Below are 23,833 nucleotides of genomic sequence, written 5' to 3' on the forward strand. Positions count from 1 at the left end.
ACTCGTGTTTATACTTATATCTATTGTAATCAATTGACAAATCAAATAAATAAATAAATTTAAAAAATAAGAATTGTTCTATATGTTGATGGTACACAAATTCTTCATTTACACATTATTTTCTCAGCGATTTCTAGTCCAAAGAGGATCTATTAATTACTACACATATAAAAGAAATAAAGGAAGTACTGCAAGGCATAGACAGACTGCAAACCCTTGATTCTAGCATACGGTGCTACACATTAATTGCTTCCATCAATCCATAATTGTACACAGGCACTTCTGATGAAACCTATTGATCTGCACTTATCTGCAGATCTGCAATTTACTGGGCAACAGAAACAAATTTTGGTGCACTTTGAATTCAGGTAAATGTCCTCCTGATTCCTTGAGTTAGTCAACTAACATCAAGAAAACTGTTCTCAACTTCAAGAAAACCATTCTTTACTGCCTTCCACAAGAACTCTTTGTAGCCTTTTTCTTATGATATAATGGAAAACAAAAGTGAAACTACACTAATATAATTTGATTGATTTGTTCTTGAACAGTAATTATGTTAATTGCATCTGACACTAGTCAAGGACAGCAAAAGGCTCTTTTCTTCTATTTTGAGCTTATAACAAAAGAAGAATACAGGTACACAAGAGATTTACATTATTATATTATATCTGGCATGAGTCAAATGAAGTTCCACTAAAAGCTCTGTCTTCTGTCTGAACATTAGCCTTTTAAAAGCTCTACTGAAAATTAACTCTGCACTGAATATATATACAATGTATGCAAATGTTTAGAAGAAGCAAAACCAGTTTGCATTCTGCTAATATAGAAACATTCCTTGAATCCACCTGATTGTTTTCTCCATAGAGAAAACTATTAGGGATAATACAAAGGGGAAATTTTTAACCAATGAAACTTCTATATTCAGTGGCAGCAATGACTGTAAATAATATTTGCTATAGAGGAGCAGCAAAGTGCTATTGCTTGTAATAGTTTCAGATAAAAATGCATACCTTCTCCTTTAACTTGAAGCTGGCAGTAATTTTGATTATTCAATTAAATTTCATGACAGCATTGAACTTTTAAACTGTATTTCATCATCATACAAATGGAAGCTGTAATTCGGGGTACATGAAATGAGTTGCATTAGATTTTGGTTCTATATAGAGGAGCTCATAACTGTCAGAGAAAATAATATTAAATTAGCAGAATGTTATTTAACCTTCTTTTTATTCTCCTTGGACTCTGGACTGTTCACAACATTAAGTGTTTCACATAAAAATGAGCATGGAGTCATGCTCATGGTCACCATCTTTATATTTTTCTTATCTCACTCACAGAACCACTGAGACAGGTCTTCATCTTTTCTTGTATATTCTTCAGATTACAATTCCCTGTGTTCAGTCCAAAGGCCAAAAGAAGTCACCCAGAGTTTTGGTTGGCCTCTAAATTATATACATAAATAATATATTAAGCAAGTTAATTAATAAATTGTGCATGGATATACCCAAGTTTTGTAATACAGATCCTGCAGGGCTGTCTTAATGCATGGACCTGATGGGCATTTGCCCATGGGGCCCACGAGCATAGGGGCCCCATACTAATCTGTGTATGTTAACCCTTCAATGAACCTTGTATCATATAAATACAGCAACATATTTATTACATTTTACTGCATTTTTATTAATACTAACATGCAAATATATGTTTACTTTTATTGACCATTTACATTTCTATTCCTGTGAGTAGTTGTCGTAGGGGCCCCAGTTCACTGCTTTGCCCAGGGGGCCCAAATGCTGTTAAAATGGCCCTGAGTCCCTGACCTTCTTCTGAGTTGCCAGGTATTTTAGGTAAGTAAATCACAATTAAACAGTGTTTTTTAAAATAGAGTGGGAGATATTCATGGTCATTAAGAAAATTGGTTTTTTTTTAAGATTCTGGAATAATTCAGTTTGTGCTATTACCAGACCCATTTTTCTTAAATTGAGAAGGGAAAATTAAGGAAAAATAATTTGTCATTTTTTTTCCTCTCTTTTCATTCTATGTTCATTCTGTGTTTTATTTTCACAAACTTGTTTAATTTGATGATGTCTGCCAGATGAGCATAAAGATGCTCCTAAAGATATTACTTTTCTTTCCTCTGACAGACTTCGTTTATTCCACTCTGTGGTGGACTTTATTTGTGGGATCTATTCCATTGAGAAATATCCATTTCCTCCTCCTCCCCAAAATAAAGCAAAATAAATAAAAATGACTTTATTTACAGAATAGTTGACTTGCTGATTTAGTCGTTTTTCGAAACTCTCTAGAACTTAATATTATTTCCAGATTAATTTATATTCTCAGAGGAATTCTTGTTCAAAAATCTGGAATTTTTGACAAAAAAAATTTTTGTTTAGAAAATTGTATGATTCCTCAATTCTGGGAATATCTTTACAAAATTTCCAATTACTAATAAATGATAGAAGATTTAGTTTCTGAATCTGGAACTATATCATCAAGCTTATCAACTGTATGAAATACTGGAAGCCAACAGTTGGTGTTAAGTTTCCAATTTGTGAAATTTTGGAATACACATATATAGCACCTTTGGTTGGATGGATAGTATTAGGATTTAAATACAATAAAACTCTAATATCTCTGGAAATAATTATATCAGTTGGAAAGCTATGGAATAGAATGTCCAATAAAAACAGATTCAATCCTTTTTATCATGCTAAATTGACTTTATGGGGAAGTCCAAAAAATAAAAGTTGAAAAAAGATGGTGATATTGAAAAACTGGATGAAAGCAGGGATATTAACTCTGGATCAGTTGATAGACAGTGAGGATGAATCTTTACCATACATTGTGCTGAGATAAAAATATCCATTAGATGTAACCAGGGGTGGGATTCAAATTTTTAACAACCAGTTCTATGGGCATGGCTTAGGTGATGGGCGTGGTTTGGTGGTCATGTGACTGGGTGGACATGGCTTGGTGGTCATGATATTGGCTGGATATGGCCAACTCAAATCGAGGCATGCATCTCCTTGCCTGGCCTCTCATGACTGTGGGGATGCTGCAACAGTCATGTGAAAAATGGTCATGTCACTTTTTTCAGTGCCATTGTAACTTTGAATGGTCACTCCACACAAGCAAAGTACGAACAAAGGAGGGGAAAAAAACTCCAGAGAAGTTCCTGAGACAGGAAGTCTAGTCCTGCCAAGAATGTAATAAGGGTTAAATAAGGGCAGTTTCTGTAAGCAACACCAGAATGTTTCCTTCCTGCCTTCCTTACAGGATTAGGCCAGTAATTTCTTCTAACAACCGGTTATCCGAACTGCTTAGAATATTAACAACTGGTTCTAGCGAATAGGTGCGAACTGGTAGAATCCCACCCCTGGATGTAACTCAGTGGTAATATTTTCCCCTACATTTGTTAACTACATTGTTTGGACAAGCAGCATTTTCAGTTTCTGAGATACTTGAGATACTAGAACAATTGGTTAAACCTATCATTAGTTTCTATAGATATTTTTTGTTGTTGTTAGTTGCAAAGTCGTTTCCGACCCATCACGACCCCATCGACAGCATTCCTCCAGGCCTTCCTGTCCTCTATCATCCCCCAGAGTCCATTTAAGCTCATGCCTACTGCTTCAGTGACTCCATCCAGCCACTTCATTCTCTGCCATCCCCCTCTTCTTCTTTTGCCCTCAACCATTCCTAGCATTAGGATCTTCTCCAGTGAGTTCTTCCTTCTCATTAGGTAGCCAAAGTATTTGAGTTTCATCTTCAAGATCTGCCCTTCTAAAGAGCAGTCAGGTTTGATTTCCTCTAGGTCTGACCAGGTTGATCACCTTGCAGTCCAGGGGACTCGAAGGAGTTCAAAGGCCTCAATTCTTTGGCGTTCAGCCATCCTTATGGTCCAACTTTCACAGCCAAACATTGCAACTGGGAAAACCATAGCCTTGATTATACACACTTTTGTTGGCAGGGTGATGTCTCTGCTTTTTAATATGCTGTCTAGACTTGCCATAGCTTTCCTTCCCAGGAGCAAGCGTCTTTTAATTTCTTGACTACAGTCAAGAAATTAAAAGATGTTTGCTCCTGAGAAGCGGGGATCTTGGAGCCCAGGAAAATAAAATCTGTCACTACCTCCATTTCTTCCCTATCTATTTGCCAGGAATTGAGAGGGCCGGATGCCATGATCTTAGTTTTCTTAATGTTGAGTTTCAAGCCAACTTTTGCACTCTCCTTCTTCACCTGCGTCAAGAGGCTCTTTAGTGCCTCTTCACTTTCTGCCATTAGAGTGGTATCATCTGCATATCTGAGGTTGTTGATATTTCTCCCAACAATCTTAATTCCAATTTTTGATTCATCTAGCCCCACCTTTCTCATGATGTGCTCTGCATATAAGTTAAATAGGCAGGGCGGCCTTGCTGGACCACTTTCCCAATTTTGAACCAATTAGTGGTTCCATTTCCAGTTGTCACTGTTGCTTCTTGACCCTCATATAGGTTTCTCAAGAGACAAATAATATGGTCTGGTATTCCCATCTATTTAAGAACTTGCCACAATTTGTTGTGATCCACACAATCAAAGGCTTTAGCATAGTCAATGAAGCAGAAGCAGATGTTTTTCTGGAACTCCCTAGCTTTCTCCATAATCCAGTGTATGTTGGCAATTTGACCTCTAGTTCCTCTGCCTCTTTGAAATGCTGCCTGTACTTCTGGTAGTTCTTGGTCCACATACTGCTGGAGCCTAGCTTGTAGGATTTGGAGTATAACTTTGCTAGCATGTGAAATGAGTGCAATGGTGTGGTAGTTTGAACATTCTTTAGCATTGCCCTTCTTTGGAATTGGAATGTAAACTGAACATTTCCAATCCTGTGGCCACTGTTGAGTTTTCCAAATTTGCTGGGAAATTGAGTGTAGCACTTTTACTGCATTGTCTTTTAAGATTTTGAATAGCTCAACTGGAATACTGTCACCTCCACTAGCTTTGTTATTGCTCAGTCTTCCTAAGGCCCATTTGACTTCACATTCCAGGATGTCTGGCTTGAGGTCAGTGACCACCCCATCGTGGTTATCAGGGATATTAAGCTCGTTCTTGTGTAGTTCTTTTGTGTAATTTTGCCACTTCTTCTTAATCTTTTCTGCCTCTGTTAGGTCCCTGCCATTTTAGTCCTTTATCATGCCCATCTTTGCATGAAACTTTCCTTTTCTATCACCAATTTTCTTGAAGAGATCTCTGGTCCTCCCTATTCTATTGTTTTCTTCTATTTCTTTGCACTGTTTATTTAAGAAGGCATTCTTATCTCTTCTAGCTATTCTCTGGAATATTTGTTAAAAATCAATTTCATATGCAGGTATTAAGAAATGAGTGGAAAAAAGAAGTAGAAGTACCTTTATTGCCTAGACAATGAGAGGATATCTCAAGTTATGTAGCAAGAGTGTCAATGAACCTTAAACTATGATTTATACAACAAAAATATTTAGAATTTATTGGACTCCATTACACATGTATAGAAAAGGATTGCCTAAGACAGCATTTTGTTGGAAATGGAAAAAGGATAATGCTTCTTTAAAAAATTGCAACAAAGTAATAATATTTAAACTTTAAATAAATTAGTTACATGGAATGCATTGCAGAAGAATGGTGCATCAGGGGCAGATGGACCTTCCATACTGCTGCACAAAACCTAGCTACATGTGCTGTAATGAAAAGTAGTTCACCTATGAGCAGCATCTGGGCATAGGTTATTTCTGGGCAAGAGCCAGCTCTGATAACTTTCCAGCTTTAGGTGGGCAGACTTGTTCCATTGTCTGAATCATTCTCAAAGATGGTGTCTAGAAGCTCAAGACATATTAGTATCTTCCTCTTAATCATTGACCGTTTCCAATAATTTGCCACTGAAAGCAGTGCCAAGTATGAAGCTGCTTTAGCAACTATGCCAAAATCTTTGAATCGTTAGAAGAAAGCCTGCCTTCTTTTTCCTCTTGCCCCCGTTTCTTTTCTTCATGTATCTGCCGCCGCCATTTGTTAGCAACAATTTTAGCAGCTGATAAAGTGGCCTACACAAGAGAGGTGCTGCTCTTTAAATTGTGGAAAGCTGTCTTGTCAATGAAAATCCCTAACAAACCAGTGGGACATAAAGGAAGAAAAAAATAAGAAATTTAACTCTGCTGCTATCCAGCTTTATTACAACGATAAGTGTTGCTGGAAAAGTAAATGACGGGCGCCATGGCCTTGCTGCAGTATGACATAGGGAAGTCTCAACTTGCGTTCTGTTTCTATTCCTCACCCCTCAACAACCTGCTCCAAATAGGTTCCTTTGTTTCCATGCTCTCTAGGGATCATTGAATTATGCAGTTGCAGTAGAACCAACTAAGACCTTGACCATTTAGTTTTGATCTCCTTGAAAACCTGTGCTAAAACCAGGAAAGCAATTTCCAAGTCAGAAGGCTCCAAGCATATGAAAGCGTCTCCTCCCTTTGTGTTTTACCCTGTTGTACAGTTGCAAGTAAACATGGAGGATCCACTGAGCAGGCTCTCCTGTTCCTGATTTTCCTCCTGAGGTTTTGGATATCAAAAGCAGGCTATGATGAATGGTAGGCCTTTCTCATTACCATCATGGAGGGGAGGCAGAGGAAAATCACCCTTTGGCAGGAGCACCCTGCAGAACATCTACTGCTCCTGATCCTCAGTCCAGAAGAACCAGGAACCAGTTTGGGCTGCCAACCTTTCAGTCCCAATAATTGTAATCCAGTCTAAGATACACCTTTTGTGAGTTTGCAGGCTAAGAAGCACTTTCTTTCCTTAGATGTTGATTTAATCTATTCAACACTGGGCTTGAATGAAGTACAGCTGTTACAAGATCACTACATGTCTCAGGAGCACTGCAATTACTACAGGGGAGGGCCAGGATTCTGGACTTAGCAGAAGTCTGGCCTCAGGCCAGTCCTCTGATATTGACCAAAACTTCCTGGGTACTGCTAGTTAAATAGAAGACCTCATCATGTCTCTTCTTTTCTTCTTTAAGCCTGTGCCAGCTATATTGGTGTTCTGATCCTTACTTGAACCCTGAAGATTCTAATATTAGAATTTTCTCTCTGGTTTTCTCTGATTTGCCCAGGCAAAGGTGAAATTAATTTTGTCCAGCTCTAAATTTGACTTTAAAAACCTAGAGTTTCAAAAGCACTGACGAGAGGGGGAAGGGAAAAGGGAAGGACTCTATGGAGATTCTCAGTCATCCAGGTCATGGTTGTCCCAAAAGAGGCAATTGGACTTTCTGGTTTTTCTTTGAAGATGTTTCGCTTCTCATCCAAGAAACTTCTTGACCTTTGGTGAGGTGAAAAAGCTTCTTGGATGGAAGCGAAATGTCTTTTTAAACAAACAAAGCAGAAAGTCTTGAAACAGCACCTTTGGGACAAAGGAAAGAAAAACCTCATTTGTCAACCCAATTAGCATTTGCTACTGAATTGTGGGTGAAGGAAGAGAGAAACAACTGGAACAAATGCTGCATCTTGGTTTAATTTGCCCAATGGGGCTTGAACGTGCATCTCATTCCTGAGATGGGTGGAGACAAAGAGTTATTCCTTTCCGGCAAGAACACATGTCTCTAAATAATTCAAGCTTTTATCTCTTACTTAAAAACAGCAGTCACAATTTTATATTTAGGCTAATGGTTTCCTTCTTGTTTTGCTTTGAGTGGTAGAAGAGAATGGCACAAAGCTGTTCCTCCTTACAATAAAGAGGCATTAACTAATGTTAAATTATCTATTTAGTAGTTCTTTATTATTCTTAAATCCAGGATTTTATAATATCATCCCTCATAGCACTAATGCTACAAAAGGCATTTTCTACTTTAGCTGTAGTCTAAACACAGACAAATAGAAAGTACAAACTGAAAATAATAAAGTTTCAAGGTTCTTACTTTAGAAAGACAAAATCAATAGTTATTCCAGGCAAGGGCTGTAAAATACTTGGCCATTGTCAAAATAATTGCCAAAAACATTCAAACAAATGCCAGCAAACTTTCTACTGATGCCGGCTATGTCTGTGCAGTGAAAACATCCTAAAAATAAAAAATACTGAATGTAGTATTTCCCCTTAATCATCCCAAACAGATCCTTTCCAGCATTATTCTAGACACAATGGTTTCACTGCCAAGTTGAAAAAAGAAGGCTTGCTATCAAAGGGCTTCTTAACAGAAGTTCATGTATGTATTTTTTACATGCACATTAAATGTAAATATTCTTTTAATGTTACATTCTGTTTTAGTTTAGAATTTATGACTCTTTTTTGTTTTGCTTTGGTATTTTTTTAAAAGATGGGGTACAAATAATGGAATCCCATCAGATTACAGTCAATGTTGAAGGTCAGAGTGCTCCTGAAATGAGTTAAATGAGTCTGAAGGTACAAACCCCTTGCTGCCACTTGTAAATGTTTGTTCAATTAAAGCAGGTCCTTTCTAAATTTCTTTCTCTAACTATTATGCCACTGGGGCTCCTATCTCTTTTGTCTGATTGTTTCCTAGGCATAATCTCTTCTCCTTGTCCCCAAAAGTCATCCACACATTCATTCCATTACACAATCACAGAAGAAGACAAAGCAATTCAGGCAAAGTTATCCACTGGTGATGAAAAGAGTCCCATTATCTTTAAAGCAAAACATCTAGTGTTAAGTATGTCAATTAATACAGCTGGGAACAATAAGACCAACCATGAAAGATCATAATCCACTGTATGATTTAGAAATCATGTTTCTACTGTGTACTGGAGGCAATAGAATGGTCCTGTCAGCAACCAGAACAAAAAATGAAGCCAAATGAGGTAGAGTGGAGGTCACTATCAAACTTGATAAAATATAAATAATGCAGGCAGAACCAATGGTCAGAATCCAGAGGCAATATAGTCAAATCTAAGAATGGATCCCAAGAGAAGAAACCAAGGCAACAGACAAATCAGATAAAAATCTTGGCTTATACATCACAATTTCCACAAATGCTAACCTAGCTTAAGCACTACAAACAATATTTAAGATATTTATTTCCACATTTCCACTACTCAAGACAGATCTCCCTTCTACTTAAAGTAATTATGTATTACAAGACAGGAATCTCTAAATACCAGAAATCACTGGATTCTTGTAGAGATCTTCAGCAGATGGCAAATTTTGTAAGATGATGTGTTATTAATTAAACTACAACTTTATATATATGTTTTCTTTTTCAATTAAAAGCCTAACAGCTTTGTCACAAAAATATCTTGGAGATATTTTTGTGGCCAAGATTAGCCAACAAATCACCATGACAGATTGCTTTCTCACAGAACTCTACAGTTACCTTTACAGGCTCTGACTGTATGGGATTAGGATTTAGGGTTTCCTAAAACTTCTTTCAAGTAGGATTGATTTCGAAGCAGTCCATTACTATTTGGGATTTGTGCTTCATATAGAGTAGTACTAGAATAAAGTATTTTTCCAAGGAATGAGATGAATTTTGTATCAAATGTAAATCGCTGAGCTTCAGAAAAACAAGCTGTTTGGATACAAATTATTTTACATTCTTTTTTCAGTATTTATAGCTTTATTGCTAAAGGAAAATGATGTCATTTTCATGTATAATCGTCCCTTTTTTATGGATAAAAATAACAATTGGTGAAAGTTGCAGAAAGTGGAAAGCTATCTTGGGAATGAAAAATGCTTGGTCTATTTAAATGCATGAATTTTAAAGCTAGATTTATTTGTTTGTATATCTTTTGTAAGGATAATATATTTATATATTCTGTGGAGATAATTTCAGACAGGAGGGTTGAAGTGTTCTTGTGAAATAAATCGTAGCAAATATTTTTATTGGAAATGATCCTAAAATCCTCCAGTGTTTTTAATGGTCATTTCGCAATAAGCCACTGCCTTACAATGGGTATTTTGAACCATCTTTTTCATGTTCCTAATCATTGCAACAAGTAAAATATTACTTCAAAGTACACTGATTAGAAAATTCCTAATAATTGTTCCCTGTGATTAGGAGATAGTCTTTGTCTTTTGGCTAAATTCCTCCCTTTCCTATGATGGTATTTTATGAGAAAATGGAAAGTGTTACAGTGTCTGTCTGAATCACTACAACTGAATCACTCACAAAGCGTTGTGTGTGTGTGCATTCTACCATTTTATCATGTACAATTGCATTGGTCCTAAAACAGACTGTTGGGTTTAATCAAATTCAATATACACTCATAATTCAAATACTTTTAGTGCCTTCTTTTTTTAAAAGTGTCTGTTTCTGCTCTATATCTGCTATTCCTGTGGAATATTTCTGTATCTATGATAATTATGCAACTTACTTTCTGAAATTTATATTATTCCACTGCTAATTATAACAAAATAGTACCAGTTTAAGATATGGAAAGCTAAAAGCTGAAATACAAATCTATTGTTTGATGGAGCAGATGTCTTTTAAAAAAAGCATTGCTTTTGTTATCTTTTTCCAACTGGGATACAATGTGTTTTTATCTGCAAAGTTGGTACAGAGTAAGTGCCACTATCTTTTTATTTGGAGATGTCCATTTACTGACTATAATGTACCTTTTCTGGTACCCTTTCTGCTTTTATGAATTCTGCTTTACAGGTAGGTCTTCCACTTATGACCACATTGAGCCCTAAATTTATGTTGCTAAGTGAGACTTTTATTAAGTTTTGCCCCATTTACCTTTCTTGCCACTGTTGTTAAGTGAATCACTGTAGATCAGGGGTGTCCAACCTTGGCAACTTTAAGACTTGTGGACTTCAACTCCCAGAATTCCTCAGCCAGCTTTGTTGGCTGAGGAATTCTGGGAGTTGAAGTCCACAAGTCTTAAAGTTGCCAAGGTTGGACACCCCTGATGTAGATGTTAAGTTAGTAACACGGTTGTTAAGTGAATCTGGTTTCCCCATTGACTTTGCTTGTCAGAAGGTCACAAAAAGTGATCACATGACCCTGGGACACTGCAACCATCATAAATATGATTCACTTGACAAGCGTCTGAATTTTGATCATGTAGCCATGGGAAGTTGCAACAGTCATTAAGAATGAAAAATGGTCATAAGGCATGCTGTTGTAACTTTGATAGTCACTCAATGATTTTTTGTAAGTCGAGGACTACCAGGATTACTTTATTACTCATTGGAGGAATGTGAAACCATCTATGAGATTTTGGGCTCTCATAGTTAAGGGAACCAAAGATGTGAGTCCATCTTTGCTCTTTCTTGCTCTTAGCTCCCAAGTTCAATACAAAACCCTGAGCTTGATATAAGATGTTGATTTAAACTTGTCTTCAAAGCCAGTTTCTTCTAGACCAAACAGAAGGCTACTTGCTTCTTCTCATTGATCTACATGGCTAGTTATACTCTTGCTATTGGCCTTAACCCAAATATTCCCCATTGTGTATAAACTTTAGCCAGTTTGAGGGAACTGAGAATATAAGATATTAATAAATACATGTTTTGTGCACAGTTGTGGAGACGCAGTGCTATGAATCAGTATGAACAGATGATCAGGGAATATCCTCTTTTATTACTTTTTGCTCAAGAATTAGAAGGAAGATGGTTTTACAGGAAAATGTTTCATGGTAGTCACCAGAAGAATTGCTCTCAATAGAAAAAGTGTGCTCATCCTTTAATGGGTGGTGGAAATAAGTAAATAAATAAGCAGTAAGGACATTTTCTACTGCTGGGCCTAAGAGGATCCTTAAGAACTTTACAAGATTATTTCGACTGGCCCTTTCCCTACTTTTGCTATCCAGTATGCTCATTTTTCCCCACATTCTTTATGGACAATGTCTTCTATTCCTACAGTAAACCAATTGTAATAGTAAACAGTTTACTCTGACATATGAACAGCTTCAAGGGACTTCATTCAAATGAAAGATTTGTCTTTTGTCTAAATCCAGCAAGTTCAAGGACAGATAGTTAGGACACTGGATAATATTTCTCCCATTGCTAAATTATGAATGTTCTACAGGTCTCTTCCTAGTACCAAAAAACCTGCCACTTTAGAACAGTATGAAATCAAATCCTGGATTATTATGCCATTTTAATGGCCAGACTTGCATAAATTGATACTCTGCAGCCATCTATTCTGCTCATAATAAAGTGTAAAATTCCACTTTTCCATGCTTTTAATCACTCATAAAAGATTTGGTGTGTGAGTTATGTTTCCCTTTGCTTTGAAAAAGGAGTCAGGGTGGCTGTGCCTTCATTGCTTCTTGCAGGTAGTTGGTGCCAGCACTCTGATCTATATGCATGAACTGAAGTTACACATAAGAGCTTACAAAACAAACTGGACAGCGTCCCAGTGGGAACACTCAAAAATGTATTAATCAAAGTCAAACAGCAGAGCAAATTGAACCAGTTCATTAATTATGAAAATTGTCTTGCAAAGTGACATGTTGTTAACTGCTTGTGGAGACTTGACACAATTTCATTTGCAAAGTATTTAAATAATTCTTTGTCCCAATATAAAACCATTTATTTTGGAATGGATCTTTCTTCATCTATGGAATTCCTTTTCTGAAAACTTGTCTTCTCTTTATCAGATCCCCGTTTCACCAGAACAAATCCATTTTGCATCCTGCCCTACTGTGGCTATTTTTGCGGCATTTGGAATTCCACCACAAGCTTACTGAACTTCATAAACTGGAATGTACATGTTTCTATTGCCCATGGTCATTGGCAAATACCACTGTTAACTATAAGGACATTTAATTTCTCTCTTTCCTCCAGCTGTCTTCATTTTCCTTCTGTAAAATATTATGCAACTCCTGTATGGCTATTAGTATCTTAGTTGCTGAATGTTCTTTGGAATCTGCCTTGGACACCTTGAGACTGACTTTCAAAATTCACAATTCGAGATGACTTTATATAATGCCATTTATGATCTTATATATATATATGTGTGTGTGTGTGTGTGTGTGTGTGTGTGTGTGTATGTATGTATGTATGTATGTATGTATGTATGTATGGCATTTAGCTTTGTTCAGGTATTTTCCCACATCATTATAGTTGTGCTTTTAAAGTTGTAGCAACGTTTCGGCAGAATCTCATCTGCCATCATCAGGCTTCTGGTTGTGTCCGTCTGTGAGTCAGGCCCCCACAGTTGTTTCAGTTTTAAATTTGGGGCAGCCTATTGCTGTGCCAGAATGGTTTTTTTCTTCATCCTGATTGGTTGAAAAAACCATTGAAAAAACCATTGAACCAATGAAAAAAACATTCTGGCACAGCAATAGGCTGCCTCAAATTTAAAACTGAAACAACTGTGGGGGCCTGACTCACAGACGGACACAACCAGAAGCCTGATGATGGCAGATGAGATTCTGCCGAAACGTTGCTACAACTTTAAAAGCACAACTACAATGACGTGGGAAAATACCCGAACAAAGCTGAATGCCATACATGTAAGTACCCGCGAAAACTTAAGAAATATATACATACATACATACATACATACATACATATATATATATATATATATATATATATATATATATATATATATATATATATATATTATATATTTCTTATATATTTCATATATATATATATATATATATATATATATATATATATATATATATATATATATATATTTATCTGACACTCAAGAGAATTTCATATATAATAGCAAATGTGCTATTTTTATTTCATAGTATTTATTGTCAAACAAAATGGACCATAGCCAACCTACATTGTTTAATATTCAATGGTGTTTAGCTGTAATATTGGTTGATAGATGATATATGGTTACATTACTGTTTGATAATATTTGAGTTGGCAGCTTATGATCTTTCTTATTTGATGAGTACAATAATATATAGCAATTGTCAGCACCTGGACTACCTTGGCTGACCTCAAACAATAAGAGAATCTGTACCCTTGGAAAATCAGAAGGCCATCCATAGCTTCAGGCCAGACCTAGTCTGGAAGTCACAAAAGCTTCCCAGAAGAATGAAGTGACCAACAGCTTCTAATCTGTTGTATCCATCAAATCACCCATGGAAGCCTTTATTTTTATAATATAATAACAAATGCTAAGTCTTAGACTATAATTCATATTTTTCTTCTCACTATTTTTTTCTAGGAGTAAGTTACGTAATACATGATGGTAATAAAGTTTCAATCCCATAATACATGTTAAAGTAAATCCTGCCAAACAGTCAGTAATTCATTTTGAAATCTTTATGCATAATTAGACCCATAATATAATCTACATACTTCTGTAAAGATGAAGTTTCATGTCGAGAATTAGAAGTTGCATTTGACTCATATTTGATCCTTCAAAAACTAAGTAGTAAAATTAGTGAATCTGGAGATGATTCACATCTTTTTCAACTGTTGCAATGAATTTCATTTCTAGAACATTATGAGGAAAGATAAAAGTGAGAAACTAATGATATACCTTTGTTTTCACAAAGGTCACATCTATAGTTTTATTTGTTTTTATCAAAAATTGCAATAACTAATTTAGTGACAATTTTCCAAAATATCTGAGGCTACAGATTAGGTTTTAAAGCTATATTGGGCCCAAACTCTGCTGTAAACTTACACAGATCAATTCAGAAGTAGGGTCTATTCAGTTCACTAAGGTTTTGCCTATATGCAGAAGGATTGCAAACTAAAAAATATTCAAAGAACTCAACTCACTGTATTAATGATGAGCAGATGCCATATCAATAGAAATTTGTCAGTATTCATGACATCTCTGTACAATAATTCATGGAACATTATTGCACAATGTACAATCTAGTTCCTAAATTAACTAACGTTTAACAGAAAACATGTAGCCTGAATACACCATGGGGTGGTATATTGTTTCTTTCAAACCCGAATTGGAATTATTGGGTCAGCACGCATAGGTGACATTCTGTGACTCATCCACTTCCACATACCATCAAAATATCTGAATAAAAAGTAACTTGGCTATGATTATTAAAATGTTAGATAAATGGAACTAGTATACTGAAAGTAAATCTAAGTGGCATCATGGCATTCTTCCATCTTCGTCTCTCTTATTATGCAACAATATATAAAGACATGAAGTGGCAGTATTTCATGCATACATTCATACTTTGATGTAATTCATATTAGAAGTTTTCTGATTTGAGACACACACACCCCAAAATTGAAGTAAATATAATGTAATTAAGAAGTACTATAGTCTTTCTACAAACATAATTTTTACAACTAATTTGAGTTAGAAACATATCGGTTTAGGACTAGATGGATAGATTACGGGGCATGGTGCTTGAGTGATAAAAGACACTGAGCTTATCATCTGGAAAGATGACAGCTTGGGTTTGAGATCTGAGTACCGCGTAATGGGATGAACTCCTATTATTTGTTCCAGCTCCTGCTCACTTACAGTTCGAAAGCATGCAAATGCAAGTAGATAAATAGATACCATTTCGGTGGGAAGGTAACAGCATTCTGTGCACCTCAGCATATAGTCATGCAGGCACATGACCACAGAAATATATTGTTCAGTGACAATGATTTAGAAATCAGGTGTGATCAAAGGGTTAAATTGAACAGGACCAAAGAGGTTGTGTTAATTTATAGTGTGGGGAATACATTAAGTATATTAAAATATATATTGTGGCTTCAACAGTGGCCATTTAGATGCTTCCAAATGATCCAGAGATATGTGTTTATTGTGAAAGAGACTAGGGTGATGCCACACTGTAAATATCTTCCTGCTAACTTCAGAAGAACATTTCTCAAAAAAGCCAAACTGACACATTTTGATGCAAGTAGCCAAAGAAGAGCAGGCTGGTTCAGGTGACTCTATGGTTCCCATAGCTTGGTTTTTTAAGTCTTCCCATTCTTCAGCATCTCTCATCTCAAGTGGCAGCATAATAAGGCTGCATCTGCCACCATTGTTTCAGAGTTCCTTTAAACAGCTAGATTAATGGCAAAATATCTACTGAAAATGTTCACTTTAAAAAATCCTCCAGTTGGTAACCTGTGCCCATAGATTTAGCATACAATGTCACTTTCTCAAAACTGAAAGCACTGATGGTTTGTTTCTAAATAATCAAACAGTTTTAAATTTTGACCATGGGCTTTCCCCCATTAAATAGGGAATGCTGGGTTGGAAGCAATGTTTAATACAGATGTCTGCTGACATCTAGTGACAGTTTATGTAATAAAATAAAATTTCTCTTCCTGACTACAGAAGAGCAGGGCCACCTCATAATCACATGAAAATTTATTGATTTATTATTAGGCATCAGAAGAAGAAAAGAGGTCATTGAGGGTTGGCAACATTATTGTTTATCAGCTTCCAGGACTATCAGCTGTTCTCATTGGGGGATGGATGGAAAAGCTAGAACTGGAACTGTTGCTGGGACTCAAAGAAAATACACCTGTATGCAACTGTGAGCAATTTCAACAGCTGTTTAAGACTCAATCATGACTGACACTCACAGCTTAGTTGACTAAGACAGCTTATTATTTATTTAACGAATTGATATGCAACTCATTCCCTTAATTGCCTAAATTAAGTGTACATTTTTACACTACTTCTTCTTTACTAGAAATCTGAGATTATAAGAATTATAATGAAGAGATTGAGATCATACATGGGAAACAGCATTGAAAAGGAATGTCACGACAATTTTGTTACCATAACCAGGTCATCACTTCGTTTATTAAAGTGTCTCTTATATAACAATGTTTAACAAAATAGAAGTCATAAAAAAAAGAACAAGGAAAAATACTAAGTAATGAGAAAAGGAAAAGGAAAAAGGAAAAAAAAGAAAGTGGAAAAAGTTATAAAGAATTTCTTGACACAGTTACATTTACATTTTGCCCTCTCTAAAGTTATGTCATAGTTATCTTATTTCTGCATGCTGCCCTTTCTAACCTTTATACACATAAATTAAATGTTTGTTTTTATTTTTTCAGCAAATGTTCCCTAAAATGTTTTCACTGACTAATAAATATAGTTATTGATTTTTCAATAATTAAACAAGTTAATTCTGTCATCTCTGCCGCTTCTGACATCTTCACCAACTATTCCTCCATTGTGGGAATTTCAGTCTTTCCCAGCAGGTCATGTGTTGTCAAGACATATATTAAAATAATCTTTCATGGCTTTTTTCTGATTAACTATTCATTAATCTAATCCCCCACCCCCAAATCTGGTTTTAGTTAAATATTTTTCTTTAAAATTCTTTGTATCATTGGGTGCATTTGAACCCAGAATTGGCATTATTTATTATATTATGTAAATGGGAGATACCCAACACATGTTTCTTGGTTAGGAATGATCCCTGAAGTTTGTTGCTTTGAGAACCATTCTGTCCATAAATAAACATCACTTCATTTAAGGGCAAAGTGGCTTCATACCACTTAGAGGTAGAAAAACTACATAAATTAAGAGTTAATATATTTAAAAAGCAAATAAAAAACTTATCTCCATATGCAAACATCTGGCCACCACTAATGTTTGCATGACAGAGATCTGTGATTCTGTATGCTTCCCAATTCCCTCCCACCCAAAAAATGGGCCCTGAATGTTTGAAAATTTCTCAGTGATTTGTTACTTTTTTGATAGAACTTTTGCCTGTGAAAATATAGTATAGTATAAAGATCTTAATGACCTTTATAATTTGTACACTAAAAGGTGCTATATTCTGATCCACAATTGTACAATCTGTACAGTATCCAGTAAATGGATATAGAGGAATCATGCAGTTACTTCTGATTTAAAGTCAGTTTTTTACTTTGTCTCACTTAATTTACATTGAGCTCCTTAATAACATATCTTGAATTAGAAGCCTGCAGTTGACTAATTTGATTCAGGGCACAAAATTTGTCTCAATTGAATTTATTGCAGGCTTGGGCCCCTGCAATTTTTATTAGGAGAGATAAATGGGATCTTGATTTATGACTTAAGAAATGTTATTTCTATAGTCTCAAAAAAAAAGGCTTGATGACATTTTGGCTTCAAAGTCACAAAGTGGTTAATAATTAAGGAGGTACATTTCCTGCGAAAGAATTTCTTTGTTCATCAGAAATACAAATATACCATAGGTCACAAAGAATAATGTAAAATTATTTCTCATTTTCTGGAAGTTAAGGTGGACTTACCACAGATAGAGCAAATTACAGAATAGCAAACATGGGAATAGCAAACATGACAATTATGCAGATAACCAGAAATAATTTAGAAATAGTTGAACAAGTGGAAAAAAAGAACAGCAGATTTAATGATTCAAAGAGAAATGTTCTAGTGGTACTCCAAGCAATACAGAGGATCTCTTCAAAATATTACACAATTTTTATGTTATATTCCTTAGTATGAGCTACTCTAAGTGGCAGACATGCATTAAAAGGCTATATAATTGTGTATTCATAAAGTAATTAATACAGAAATAAATACAGCCTCCATTCTATAAGGGTAATGGCTTGTGTTTCTAAAATTCATTTCAAATTAAACCAATTGGATATGGTCATTCAACTGAATTGTTGAATTTGTCAGTTCTTCTTGGATTTCCAAGTATTTGGAAAATTCCATTTTTGTTCAGATGCAGAATCATTCTAAATTGTAAAAGTTGATTCAGAGAAATGCAATTTTATTTAAGCATTTGAACTGACCTTCCATTTTATCTTTGGAAAGTTAATTTGACATTGAGTCTAATTTTCTTCTGGATGTGTCTTTAACATGAATATTTGTTTGGGCCTTAAAATGAATATAATAATAATGAAAATGAGAAAAACACTTCCCATTTTATATTTAAGATCTACAGTAGAATATGGGAAGTGAAATTTAACACACATCTGAAAGCAAGGCTGATCTGTAATAGTTGTGCAGACACACTTCAGACATGCCTCATGAATCTTATATTTGTCTGTTTCCTGCCACACCCTGTAATGGAAGACTGCTTGGATCTTATTACAAACACCACCCAGATCCTACGGTGTTCTTCTAACAGCTTCAAAAGTCAAGCTCAGTTGATGTGAATGACATGGATGCCTTTGATTGAAGGACTGGTGATTACTGAATGAATTTCTGTCACACTCTGCTCATCTGAATTCTCTCTAAGGAATTCTCCACAGACAAACTACTCCAGAAAGCATGGCATATAGCCGACTTTCTTTTTGATATTACATGTGTTTTTGTTCTTTTGAAAGGCTTTTAGCCCTGAGGTAAGGATTAAGCAACAACTGAGCAGACTTAAAAGACTTCAGAAAAATAACTTGACAATCTTGAATTTAAAAAAAAAATGATTTGTTTTTCAAGACTATATCACTGTTTGTTGCTACCAACCATAACTGCAAAACAGAATCAGTTTTACAAATTGAGTTAAACTTAACAAAAATTGTGATAATACCTATTGCATTTGTTTGCCTTCTGGTAATTACAGAAACTTTCAAATATAGTAGTATAAATTATTGGAGAAAATAGAGCTGAATTCAGCTTAAACTACAACCACAAATGGGGTATTTTTCTAATATATCCTTTAGTAATAGTTAATATTAGTTATACAGCGGCAGAAAATAAAATAATTCACAATTATTTTGGGATTATATCAGGACTGGATGTCATCCAACCAATGACAATATCAAATACTGATATTGTATATTTGCATTATAAATTGTATCTGGTTCAAATAAATTCATGAGAAAATAAAAGTATGTGCATTCACTCAAATCTCTTCCTATTAGCTAAATTTCCATTCTCCATATTTTCCCAACTCTAAAGACAACTAGTCACTAGGACAGGTCTGCAATCTTAAACACTCAAAGAGCCATTTGGACCTGTTTCCCACAGAAAATAAAACACCGGGAGCCAATAATTTAACAACCAGTATAACTGGGTGGGCATGGCCAACTCGACATCACTCACTCTCACCCAGTCACCTCCTGCTCTGAAATATGGAGTGAGTCTCCATCCCCCGCCATTACCTCAGGCCAGGCGAGGAGTGACAGGGAGGAGAGGGGAGAGACCAGCCAGTGGTGGGATCAGCTGACAGGGAGCCACAGCAGAGGGACAAAAGAGCCGCATGTGGCTCCAGAGCTGCAGGTTACAGACCCCTGCACTAGGAAAAGAGACATGAGGTATATATAATAGAAGTGGGGGGGGGGGCACTGGTAGTGCTTCAGTCCTTCCTAAATTTATTCGTCAACCACTTCACTGAATATACAGAGGGATGGGCTGAGTTTGCAATCATGATGATATTAGTCATGCATCTCCTGGTTCTTACTTTTGTGTGGGTAGAAGTCTATCTGTGGCTGGAGCTCTTGCATATATTTGGAATCCAGAATCCTATGGAGTTGAAGAGGGATAGAACTTCTTTTATGCATATCCAAAATATCATATGGTCTAGCCTTTCACACTGTTGTGTTTCACATTCTTCACATGGAAGCTAAAAAAAGAAAATAGGCCTGTTATGATACTTATCATCATAAGTATGATAGTTACATTTTTACACTTTCTCTGTCAGTTGATTGGTCAGCCATTGTAATTCTCACTAAAATCTCACACATTAATATGTTAATCAGGTTTTTTAAATGGTTTGAAATAATCTTTCCATATATTAAACTATTTTATGTACAAAATTATAAAGTTGGATACTACATACAGTTGACATAAAATTTCCTTCTAAAATAGAACTGATCACAACCACTGAAGGCCACTGGGATTGCTGCCACCACTGCCTTCATCTCACATCTGGGTTACTGCAATGTGCTGTACATGGGACTATTCTAGAAATGCATTCAGAAGCTTTAGCTGGTTCAAGGCAGCAAGAGCAATCTTTGAAGCCCCTAAAATCGTCCATATTACATCTCTGCTCCTCGAACTACATTAGCTACCCGGCTGCTTATGGGTGCAATTCAAGGTGTTGATTATGACCTTTAAAGCCCTTAATGGGATAGGTCCAGAGTACCTGATGAACTGCCTCATCCCACTAATACAAGCCCAACCCACTCACACAAGCAGAAAGAGGCTACTGCAGATCCTGGCAGTCAAAGAACTTTTGACTATTGGGATCTCCACCTCATTCCCTGCTTCCCCACCCAACTGTCTTTTATTCTCATATCACTTAACACTTAACATTGTTTCTTTTTCATTGCTTATTTTATGCTTCCATGACTTTATTACTATTATGTTTACATTTCTTTTCATTTTTCCATTTTTATTGTTGTAAGCCACCTAGAGTAGCCCCAAGGCCAGATAGGCAGCAAATAAATTTAACAAACAAACAAACATAGGCCTCCATTTTCTGTTAACTGTATCACATAAGAACTCTTTAAGATCCTGTGGACTTATTTCCCCTGCTAAACTTTACTTGATTGAAAATTGGCCTAAATTATATTAGTACAGATCCTCCATTTTTCCACCGATAAAGTTTAATTATGGCAAATTTGACAGTGTCCAAGGCTGGATAAAAGTGCATATACTATAGAAACATAAACAATATTTAATACCAAACTAGTAGTCACCAGTTACAAGTGACTTCTATCCAATTACAGTACCCCAGATTATGCACAATAGATTAGAGCAATGTTTCTCAAGTTGGGCATATTTAAGATGCATTGATTTCAACCCCCAGAATTCCCCAGCCAGCATGGGAAATGGGAATTTCTGGGAATTGAAGTCCATACATCATTAAGTTGTCAAGCTTGAGAAACAATGCCTTAGATTATATACTCGTGTCACTTCTCAATCAAATCAAAACAAATCTTTATTATAGTCGTATAACAGCATAAGGAAGGTAGCGTACAATTACTAGAAAGCATAAAGGATATAGCAAGAATACAAATATAAAAAATTATGAAAAATTGGAAGAGAATTCAAAAATTCTTGAGAGATAGTGGGTTAGTGCATTATTACATGGTGATATTTTTATCTATCACTATTAACTTATTTTTAGATGAATAGAAAGAAAGGGAAACGGGATTTTTTTCTTACTTAGTTGAGTAATGAAATGTCTGCAAGCAAATATCCAAGCTCAGAGAACACTAAGAATTCCACTGTCTTTTTTGCCCCCAGACACCATTACTTCTCACTTTTTGTTCATCCCTATCAGCTGTAATTAGAAAGCCTCTTGTTAACAAATTGGCAGTCAACATATCTCTTCACATCAAAGATTATTTCTGTCTAATGGCACCATTTTGCAGCAAGATATCTTCAAGTCAACTTGATGCCTTCATGTCATTCAGTTCAAATTGTGAAATAGGTTATATTACTTATGGCTCTTCTAAGAGAAAGGCATAGTTTTATTTTTATTTTTTTCAAACTAGTTCATTCCTACAGTGAGCAAAAGATATCATAACTACAGCCTTGCATTGGAGATGAATTCCAAGCTTTTCTCCTCCTTTCTGATGAATGAATGAAAAGGGAACAATTGGTGCTTTTGTTCTACGAATAGGGATTAACTGCCTGCCGCAGTTCCCAGATGTTATGCCACCATAGGGATGGTGTTTTGATAAGGATATATAAAGGCAGGAATTCCACCCCAAATTTTAAATTTTCCATAGTTTCAGCATAACAATGCCTTTACACTCTTTTAATTATATATTTTTAATGGAAAATTGTGCAAGCCAGAGAGGGCGTGACAAGCAGCCCATTACTAATGAATAACTGAGTGCCGATTGAGTAGCAGTTCTTTATGCTCAGGTATTTACACAACTCTGTGAATCTTGGGAACTGTCAATCAGGCATTTCAACTTGCCTATTCTTTTCATGATTTGATATTCTCAAATATAAAGAAAGAGTCCCAAAAATCAAAATAGTTTCATCTTGGGGCAATTTTAAACTAGATTCCAAAGGCTGGGAGAAAGACTTGTCTGGAAGTGTCCGAAGAAACATATTTATATTTATTTGGGGATTCCCTTTGGGTTGAGAAAAAGGTTATGTGAATTTTAGACAATACAGGGCTTAATTTAAAAACAACAACTAGAAACAAGAGCAGTTTGTCAGCAAGCTGGGATTTTGTCAAAATGATGAAACTTATTATGTGATGCAGACTTTGTCCCTTTCTTGGTTTTGTGTGTGTGATGTTATTGTGTGTGATGTTATTGTGTGTGATGTCACAATACCAGTAAAACTGGGGCAAGGACAAGTTTACTTTGCAAAACTGTGACACACATTTTTTTCCATTTATCCCTCCCTATGGTCCCTATGCCTAGAAAACCAGGGACATTTGTACAATATAAATAAGGCCTCCTATAACATGAGCTTAGTAAATGTCAGAAAGCACATCTATGCAGCATATTCTGCCCTAGGAAAATTCAGTAGTACTTCAGTTTTATGAAAGCAGGTATTATACTTGTTACCAAACAACAAGTTGATGCAAGGTAAAACTGAAACTCATCAGCATTGGAACCGTGGTATGCTAAATATAGTGGGCAAATAAATAAAAAATTGCCTGTGATTAAGAAGCTTTCATAGGACAAAACAACTCAGACAGTATCATCACATTATCTTTATCATTTTGTCTTTGATTTATTAATCCAGGTGTCTACATAGGATTTATTTCAATACATACTTGGAGGAAAAATATGACACCTAGTCAAGTACTTAAACAGTGGTCCATTTAACTGTAATCCATGAGATTTTCTGAATGATCCTAAAAGCTTTAGAAAGCAAAACATTTACATTTCATCACTGCACTTTGTTTCTCTTTTTAGGACTTAAAAAGTAGAGCCTCAAAAGAACTTAAAAAGAGAAAATACAACTTAAAAAGAAAACTATCCTGCACTATTTTTAGAAACACAGGTATAAAATACCAGAATTCTCCTATAATAATATACTTACTTTAACCTGGAAGACCCATACTATTAATCTGGAACTAACTAATTTGAATTT

General features: G+C 35.6%; 2 long non-coding RNA genes across 2 annotated transcripts in view; both read right to left on the reverse strand.

Annotated features, from left to right (window-relative positions):
• LOC148130478 (uncharacterized) overlaps positions 1–23,833 on the reverse strand; it is a 76,503-nt gene that overhangs the window by 43,985 nt on the left and 8,685 nt on the right. The gene's annotated exons all lie outside the window — the stretch shown is intronic.
• On the reverse strand, positions 16,631–23,797 carry LOC148130479 (uncharacterized). The gene is made up of 2 exons (XR_015749821.1): positions 21,935–23,797; positions 16,631–20,387 (listed from the first exon to the last, which is right to left on the reverse strand). It is a non-coding gene; the product is annotated as an uncharacterized LOC148130479 (long non-coding RNA).

The sequence above is a fragment of the Notechis scutatus genome, chromosome 5 (assembly GCF_049901735.1).
Source record: "Notechis scutatus isolate UNSWTSFEM ecotype Mainland chromosome 5, rNotScu1.2, whole genome shotgun sequence".
NCBI classification, from domain to species: Eukaryota; Metazoa; Chordata; class Lepidosauria; order Squamata; family Elapidae; genus Notechis; species Notechis scutatus.